Here is a 9,500-nt window from a genome sequence, read left to right as displayed (position 1 = left end):
ATTTAACAAAATCATCTGAAAATACTGTTTTTCCCAACTTTTATATAATATGTAAGCCCTCAGCTCTTCTAATTCCCTCAATACTATGCCTAAACCCACCTTGACTGGACACTTTGTGATGAATAGCACACACCCTCTCCTCCAGACCCACCTAGACAGAGTAGTCCAAGGGGTTCGTTTCTGAAGAGGAGGGCGACCACATGTTGAGGTTACGAAAAGTCTGGAAAGATGTCTCTCACTAAGGCCTCTGTCTTAACGGTATGATGGCACGGAGTTCCAACTGGAATGAAAACAAAGTTGTCCCTTAACTTTTATCCGACCGAAGTAACACTTTCTTATGTAAAAGTTCGATGCAAGCTTCTACATTGAGCGACTCCTTCCTCTCCACAACGCCCTAAGACCATAGTTCCTGCTGGATTTTTGTTCTGAAGACATGTCCCACGTAACCTGAGACAATGTCTGGATGTTTGGTGGTGATGTAGCAGCTGTTTTGCTTATTCACAGAGGCATTAATGGTGAGAATCCCTTAACAATCAGTTATTATCAAATTGAGATATCCAACTCAATTTGATTTTAGGTGGAAGGTTTCTCCGAGGGCCCATTCAGGTTATTTCATGGTTGCGATTTGAAATTTGTGAACGTGATTTCACAGGATTAATCAGACGAATTGATAGTTATACCCCAATGGGTATAACTATCCAAATTAATCCAGATAATAATAATTTAATGCTTACTTTTATGTTGACAAGCAAGGCATCTTGTTTGGTATATTAGATATTCAACTTATCCATTTCCTCCCTATCTCTTTCCCGGTCTCTCTGGGTTTCTTTTGTTTGAATAAGTGACTACATAATCATATGTAAATTATGTAAAATAATGTTGATTTCATTAGACGTAAGGTAAGGAGATCTTTTATAACAAAACATGTACTTTTCCGTCAACTCTAGGGACTTTAAAAACAACATGACATGATATAATATGAAAAAAGTATCAAGTGAACTAACTGCCATTACCCATGTTACATATCAAATAATATGGGTTATTTCAAATGACCTCATTTCCTCATTTTCCATAAATATATTATATTATTATAGATGAAAATCACATGGTTGAATGAACAGGATTGTCTATGAGGAAAAAGATGTGTCAAGATCCTTATCAAAGTCCATATTTTGTCAGTAATGAGGATCAGAGATATCTCTGGAGCTCCTTTTACATTACGAAAAAGAAACTGATACACGTCATTTGACATATTATTATCATATATATATCTACCTAATACTATATCTGTCTTTCCCTATGGAAAGGTTTCATTGACTTGGATCACGATTGGATAGTCCACATATCAATCGTGTAATTTTTAACTTCTTTAATACACATTATTACAATATAATTAATCATTGTAAAGTTCAAATCCCCACAGTTATATTAGTCATAATTACATGATAATCATACTCTTTTAATAGATCAAAATAAAATGATGGTGCCATTTAATAGTTGATACCTGGAATGAAAAGGCATTTTAAGACGGATAAATTGCAATTAGAACAATGTGATTATGAATGCAATACATATATTCGGTTGGAGAAACAGTTATCACCCCCCTCCCCTCTCAATTCTGCTCTTTACTGTGAACAACTCGTCATTTGAAGCTAGCGATCGACCGGCCAGCATTGGATAATAGAAGAGGAAACGTGTTTCTTCAAGACAACACAAGGACACACACATTTTTGATGACAAGCCAGAAGCTCAAGGAGATTGAATGGGAAGTTCTTGTGCATCCAGCCTACAGTCTGTACCTGTCACCAAGTGACTACCACCTGTGTCTGTTTATGGCCAATGCGCTAGGGGCTACAAATTTTGCCTCAATAGAGGCCTCTAAAAATTGGTTGTCCGAGTTTTTTGCCAATAGGGACAAGGGCTTCTACCAAAAGTGCATTAGAAAGTTGGATTCTCGTTGGGTATAAGTTATCGAACAGAGCGGTGCATACATGGCCGAAATCGAATGATTGAAACACTTCTTATTAAGCATTAAAATAAAGCGAGACATTCGAAATTACTTTTTCCCCAGGCTATTATATATAGCCTTGAGCCCCCCAAAAAAAAAAAAAAAGAGCTGGACTTACCTGTTTATTGGCAAGATTAAAAAGCTGAGAGATGACAACAAAAGCCTTGAGACGAAGCCACAAGGCCAAAAAACTAATAATTGGATTTGAAAACTACTTGGTGAATTTCTGTCCCTGGTCATTTTGGTCTCCGTTCCCACCTGGATGCAATCCATTTGAATATGGATCTAGAGTGCCAACGAGGGAAAGCCTTAAGCTACATCCCATGTGGATACCATTAAGGGTGCCGTAGACGACAAGAAGTGAGCTGACGTGTCGGAGGAATACCTAGAAAGAAGAACTGCAACGCCTTCAGACCTTTGGGTCGAGGCCATGGTAGAGGAAAGGATTTAATTGTATATATATATATTCAAAAATATATGCTAAATCTCATTGTGTTAATACTTGTACTTTTGGGAGAATCTATAGGTAAAGTTGAGAATGGGAGAATTCGTTCACGATTCAGAGGGACACACTGTAGATATGAGTACAAAATATGGATTACCCCCTGAGTTCGAGTTCTTTCTGTTTTACAACTATCAAACTCATTTGCATAAAATAATATAAGACATACCAATATAAATATTGTACGATTAAATATTTGAACAAAAGCTCCTTTAAATGAATTTTAATTAAACCAATATCATTTTATGATGTATGTATTTGAATTGTAAATTCAAATATTTCACAGTATATACACTCTTCGTGTATCAATATAAAAACAATATTGAAATAAAATCAAGAAAAAGTGAAAAACTCTAACTTTTCATTTATTTTACAAATGTCCGAAAGTAAGGTACTTGGTAAACATGACTCTGAGGCTCTCGGAGGTTTTGTTTTTAAAAATCGGGACCCAAGACAGATTGGCTCGTGAATTGTTTCCTCCTTCCTATAAATACGTCAACAAAATCAAACTAATCATGCCAAAAGTCCTACTTGTCCTCTACTCCGCATGTTCAAATAAGTCCCTGATTCATACAGCCCTCGATAAATTGGAAGGGAAAGAACTTCATCTTATGGAGAATTTTGGGGGAAACAGAGCCTCGCCTTTGTTACATACATTATGTACCGGAAATTGTTAAATAAAACACAAATTAAACATTTAGTCATTAAAATTTATTTTGTCGTCTTCCATTGGATGCAATACATATATGCCAACGTTTTTTCCAGTCCTCGAAACATTTTTAATGTCTCTTTTTGACAAAACTGATTCATCAAAAGCTTTTTCTTATATTTTCAACTCGTCAGCAAATGAAACTTTGTTCACAACATAAAATTTACGAAAAACTCTTTTTTCAATAAGTTTGTTCATTGTAAAAATCGAGGAGTACTAGTGAGGTAGACTGACTTATCCAGATGTTGCAAGCAAACTGGTATAGAGATCGTGCTCAAACTTGGCATCATAATGAAAGACCGTGTTACCAACCCAGGATTTTTTTTAAATCCCTTCATAGACTCGATGATCACTCAGCTACATAGCCCTCACTCCTAGTTACGGCTTAGATCGTGTTTGTATTATGCAGAGCTAATTAAGATATCATTGATGTACCGAGTGTTACATTAAAATATAAACACTTTGAATTGTAAACTTTAACAAGATATAACTAATTAATTACCTATAGAATTTCAACAAAATAAATACTATAAATAAATGTACGTATCAGCTCTCTTAATTATTAATGTCGCCACCCTTAGCGGCCATGATGTCTTCCAGGAGATGGGAAAAAAATTTCAAAAAACCACAGCTGTTCACAAAAAGTTAAGTTTTTTGGAAAAAAAACTCCAAAATCTATAGCTGTTCAGAATAAAATTTCAAATATTAAATATATTATACTAGGTAAATATCTCCAAGGATTTTTTTTTTTTCATTTAGTCTTTTTTAAGTGATCTTACTTTTCGGGGAGTCTACTAGCAAGACGTCAACATTATCATCATATTTTTTTCCAATGTCAATTTCATGACGTCATGCCTCGTTAAAGGAAGATCGAGGCAATCGAAGGAAGATACCTCTAACTTGATTATCCATCTCAAGAGATGTTTAGATTCCAAACTCTACGACGGACGACAGAAGGAGAATTCATCCAAAGAACAATAAGAGACCTCATAAAGGAGTAGAGTGGGCTCCTTTCAATGGGGATCAGTTAAAAATACAAAATGGAAGGAAAATCCTTTTTAACAAATTTACATAAGTTTTAGTAATGCTACTTTTCATGTGAGGAGGTCTAAGGGTAAAAAATGACTCGGAACGATAATAGTCCGGATTTACAATAATCAACGATATTTTAGAATTCAGATGAATGAGAGAAAAAACTTGAGATCAGTTTTGGATTCGAACTAAATGAGAGTTCCCCTGTGTTATTATTGATCAAGAATGAAACAAAGAATTACTGGCTTTTGTGTTGAAGGGTCACATATGTATTTAATGTAGCCCATAGAAACAAAGAGGTTCATCATGCGGAAGGAACTTGGAAATACGTTGTCTTAGTAATGTATCCTCACAACCATTGGGAAATGCATCTTTTTGTTGAGGAAAGACAAATTAAGGAATTCTTTATTTGATTTATATGGTAGGTCGGTCGATCGGTCAGGAGGGGAGGCTCTTTTGTTATTCAGAACTCGTACTTTCGTGTGTGTGTGTGTGTGAGGATAAAAAAAACTTATCGATGATTCCCTTCTACCTTTACTCAAAATATATTTTGTACCTTGTATACATTTATAATAATATAATGTTATATAAAAAAAAGTTTTTCCTGGGTTTTTTTTTCATCAATGGAATGATATTGTCAAACAAGAAGACACACTTTTTTATTCTTTAAAAAAATGTGTGCTGCTGTAGAGAGAATCTGTCAAAGGTTGTGAATTAGATGAGAAGAAAAGAGTGTGGGGGGGAGAATGATGAATGTGAACGGTGACGAAGTAGTTTTGTCTAAGTAACTAACAAAGTATGTAAGAGGCAATGGATCTCATTAATGGGTTTGAATGATTGACAAATGAAGTATTAATCAATGATGATGGATATAATATGTATATTCTATCGAAATGGTGCCTGGATTAAAGTTAATGTATTGTTTAACTAATTATAACTGTTTGTTTATATGAACAAATTATTCTTATTCATCCTTTGGGTCTGCTCCAAATAGCCCTTTAATTGGCCAAAATTTTATCCCTAACTAGTTATCAGTTTAAAAAAAATACACGTTCTAAAAGCTTGACCTATTCTGATCTATTTTATTCAGTAAAATCACCTCCAGTCTCTATACGATAGCAATAGCCACTTGTCTTTGCCACTTTGCCACTTGTTCCTTTGGCAAACCCTGGAGTTCGTTCTTGCTCCGACTAATAAGTTCATATTTGGTGTTGTAGGGAATGAGTTGGTTTATTGTTCGATCGAGCCCACACACACAAAAAAAAATTAATCGGATTCGGATCCTACAAGTTTGAAGGTCATAAATCCAGTGAGAAAAAGTTGTCCAAATTCTCTGGGAGCCAGTAGATACTAGGTGTGGATGGGGGATGAGTCCTACTGGCACATGTAAGGCCGCCCATTGGCAAACATGCCCATCTTGGATTTCACTTTGGTTTATAGCACGCACAGTGCTTGATTTAACAGAAAAAACGGCCATAACCATAAATATTGATATAGTTTATTTATGCATTTTTTTTTTTTTTTTTTTGCATACATCTAATAAAACGTTTTTATATTTTATTGACCAGGCATTAAAAAGCAATTTAATGTAAAGTAAAATTGTTTTTTATAACTTAATTCGCGAGTATATTATACTTATGAGAAATATACCTATTATATAATCTAATCAAGTTAAAGTTTAAATACTATTGTGAACTTTGTTCACAATTTTAAATAAAAATATTATATTGTGTTAGTTAAAGATAACTATTTTAAAGTATATTTTTGTAGTTTATTGTAAATTTGTAAATGTCAATAAAATATATTCATAATTACATTTATTTTATCGTTGACTTGTCCTGTATCAACAAATAAACTCTATTTCAATTATTTTCATAAGATAAAGGCTTTAAAAATCATATAAAATGAATGATATGATTCCCGGCGTGGATTTCAAGGAAGGCTCCTTGCCTTATCCAACTATGTGGGAGGACGAATTCGTCCATTGATTCCATTTTTACAAACTGGTTCAAGTTTGAAAAAACTAACTAAAAAAAATAAAACAATCAGCTGCCAAGGAGCCTGCGTTTGCCCAAAACAGTGCACCAAAGTGGTGGCATGGGTCGCTTGCACACCCTATACCGGGTGGTACATTGAAATATGAACATTTACTAATGCAAAATTAATCAAGTTTAAGTGATTGGACTTAAATCAAATTCATATATATTTTAGCATAAGCAATTAGCTACAACCCAAAACAATGCTGAGCTCTCTAGCTACCCAAAATGTTGAGAAAATTACACATGAACGTTATCAACGAATTTATATTCGCACACTCCTTGACGCTAAAAAAACCAACAGAAGTCTCGAAGCAGTTGGGGTTCTCTAGGATCACTGTCTACGCTGTTAGCAAATCCAAAACATTGGAGAGGAAGAAGGGTCCCTCTTAAAAAACCAAAAAGGCTACGCAGGAGTTAAAGAAAACAGTCCAGGCTAATCCACTCAACTCCATGAGGGATCATGCAAGAGATCTCGGGTTTCACACCAGACTCTCTAGAGAGCTATCAAAAAGTAGTTGGAAAGAGCCTTGTAAGGATGGAGAGGCCATTTTTAACACCAGCAAGGAAATAAACCCATCTCCTCTGTTGCAAGAATCTTTTTTTTTTTTTTTTGGCCACTATTGCCCAGATGACAATCCCTTCGACTTCACCACCTTTTGGGTGCATATCGAAAGAAGGCCTGCAGTGTCCGTCATCCAAACACCAGTGCCTCAGAGCCACTGTCAGCCAGCACTGGGACGCCATGACAGAAACGTAATCTGCAGCGGGTATCAGGCCTTCCACCACCGTCTGGAAGCCATCATTGCAGCTAAGGGCGTCTACATTAACGATTAAGAGAACTCAGACACACATCTATTTATAACTATTGTTAATTGTTAAATTATATCTTGCTGAAGTTTAAATTCATTGTTCCGATTTTAATGGACCACCCGGTATAGTGAAGTCATAAAAAGTGGAATACTTTTGAATCCAATTCACCGCGCATCACTAAAAAAAACAAAATGTGTTGTCCAATATGTCAGACATTTTTTAAACAAGTTCAAAAGGATAATCTCTTTCTCTCTCTCTCTATCTATCTTTCTATTCATGAGAAGGAACCACAAAAATATGGTTCCTATAATATAATAAGAACTCTAAAGAAATGAAAAAAAAAGTAAGTGAGGGGGCCGTTGACTTTTTCATCCTTCGTTTCTCTTTTTATATGTACCTAATATGAAAAGAAAAGATTTGAGTTCTACTCCTTTTTTTTCAACAATTTTTATGGTGGTTGTAACAGACTGATGATAATAATAATAATAAAAAGGGGGAAAGAGAAGAAGAAAAGGAAAAACCATTTAATTCTATGTCGATTGGCGGATTTTGACTCGTATTTTCTCTCATTTAATTTTATTATTATTTCAACTATCTTGTAGACATTTATAGCATATAATATATTATAGTAAATTATATTACAATATAAACCGTGGAAATTATATTTTTTACTTGTGAAAGGAAAGGAAGAGTTTGTTTTTGACTCTACAGTTTGAAATTAAATCCTCAAATAACATAGTTGTTTGATTATATCATATAATATGAGAATGGATGAGCTAGGGACCAGCCCCTTTTAAACATACAATTTTATAGCCATGAAAACACTTGGTATTTAATTTAATTACATTGATTGTGAGTTTAGTAAGGGGATCGCATCTATTTTATTTCCTCATATGGGGGGGGGGGATTAAAATTCATTTTTGACTTCATAACAGCTGCCTGTGGACATTTTATCTGGAGCGTCCGCAGGGGTGGGGTGGAGGGCTGTAGAATTTTTGATTTTTACAAGAAAATTCAATTTTTGATTTATTCTATTTTTTATTTTCAATTTTTTTCTATAAAAATGTAATTGTCTGTGAATAGCTATGGATTTTTGTAATTTTTTCTCCGAAAAAATTAATATTAGAAATTTTACCTAGACTTAATCATTTTTATTTTCTAAAATTTTCATTTTTTCTGAACAGCTCAGGATTTTTGTAATTTTTTGAGAATAGCTATAGATTTTTAAATTTTTTTCCAAAAAAATTAATTTTTTTGAGAATAGCTTCGAATTTTTGAAATTTTTCTCCAAATAAATTTATATTTGAAATTTAATCTGGACTTTTAAAAATTTTTGGAAAAAAATTCATTTATTCTGAAGAGCTCAGGATTTTTGAGAACTTCTATAGATTGTTGAAATTATTTTTGTAAATAAATTAATATTTGTGAATAAGTGTGAATTTTTGAAATTATTTTCCCAGAAATTTAAAAAAAATTTCAAAAAATTTTATATTTGAAGTTTTTTTCCAAAAATTCCAAAAACCAAGCCCCCCAAAAAAAAAAAAAAATATATATATATATATAATCCGGCGGACACCCCTATCTATGTACAAGATAGGGTAGAAAAACGTAGAATCGAGAGGTTACTTCCTTGCAGCTACGAAGAAGTTGTTGGCTAGACGATTCATCGATTTGTTGGTATCCTCCTTGATATTTTTCTCCATCCTGGACAGGACTTCCGGATCCCTCTTTAAATTGGGCCTTCCACTTCCTAATTTCATAGAAGGTTCTTCTCCATCATTCGTCATCTTACCCACCTTGAAAACCAGGGCCCTAGATCAATTCACGACGTCCATAATCTTCGTGACCTCAACTTGAGCATCTAAGAGATCTGTGATGCGCTGCCTTTTCCCTTTTTGCTCACTCATGATGACGAAATGATTTTTTTTTTTTTAAAGTTTATTTATGCTCAAAGCATGGCTTAACCAGAATGTCAAAAATTAATTACTAAAACATTCAATATTAATAAGAATTTTTACATTAATTAACAGTCCAATATTTAATTTTGGAAATTTGTTTTAATTTTTCAATTTTTTTTCCAAAAAATTAATTATCTGTGAATAGCTATGGATTTTGGAAATTTTTCTATGAAAAATTATATTTTGGAAATTTTATCTGGACCTTGAAAAAAAAATTCGAAAAATTTCATTTTTTGTGAACAGCATATATACGAGTTGTGTTCAAAAAGTAAGTATTCTTTTTTTTTTTAGGAAAAAATATTTATTTATTCATCAATATTTATGTTGCCCCTTCAAAGATACAATTCACTTGTGCCAACGTTTTTTCCAATCCCCGAAGCACATCTAATAAACATGTTGTTTCGTTATAGCCTTGAGCTCTTCCGGTGATGCAGTTTTTATC

Source organism: Lepeophtheirus salmonis, chromosome 8, assembly GCF_016086655.4.
Source record: "Lepeophtheirus salmonis chromosome 8, UVic_Lsal_1.4, whole genome shotgun sequence".
In the NCBI taxonomy this organism is placed as follows: Eukaryota; Metazoa; Arthropoda; class Copepoda; order Siphonostomatoida; family Caligidae; genus Lepeophtheirus; species Lepeophtheirus salmonis.
This window is presented reverse-complemented; position numbering follows the sequence as displayed.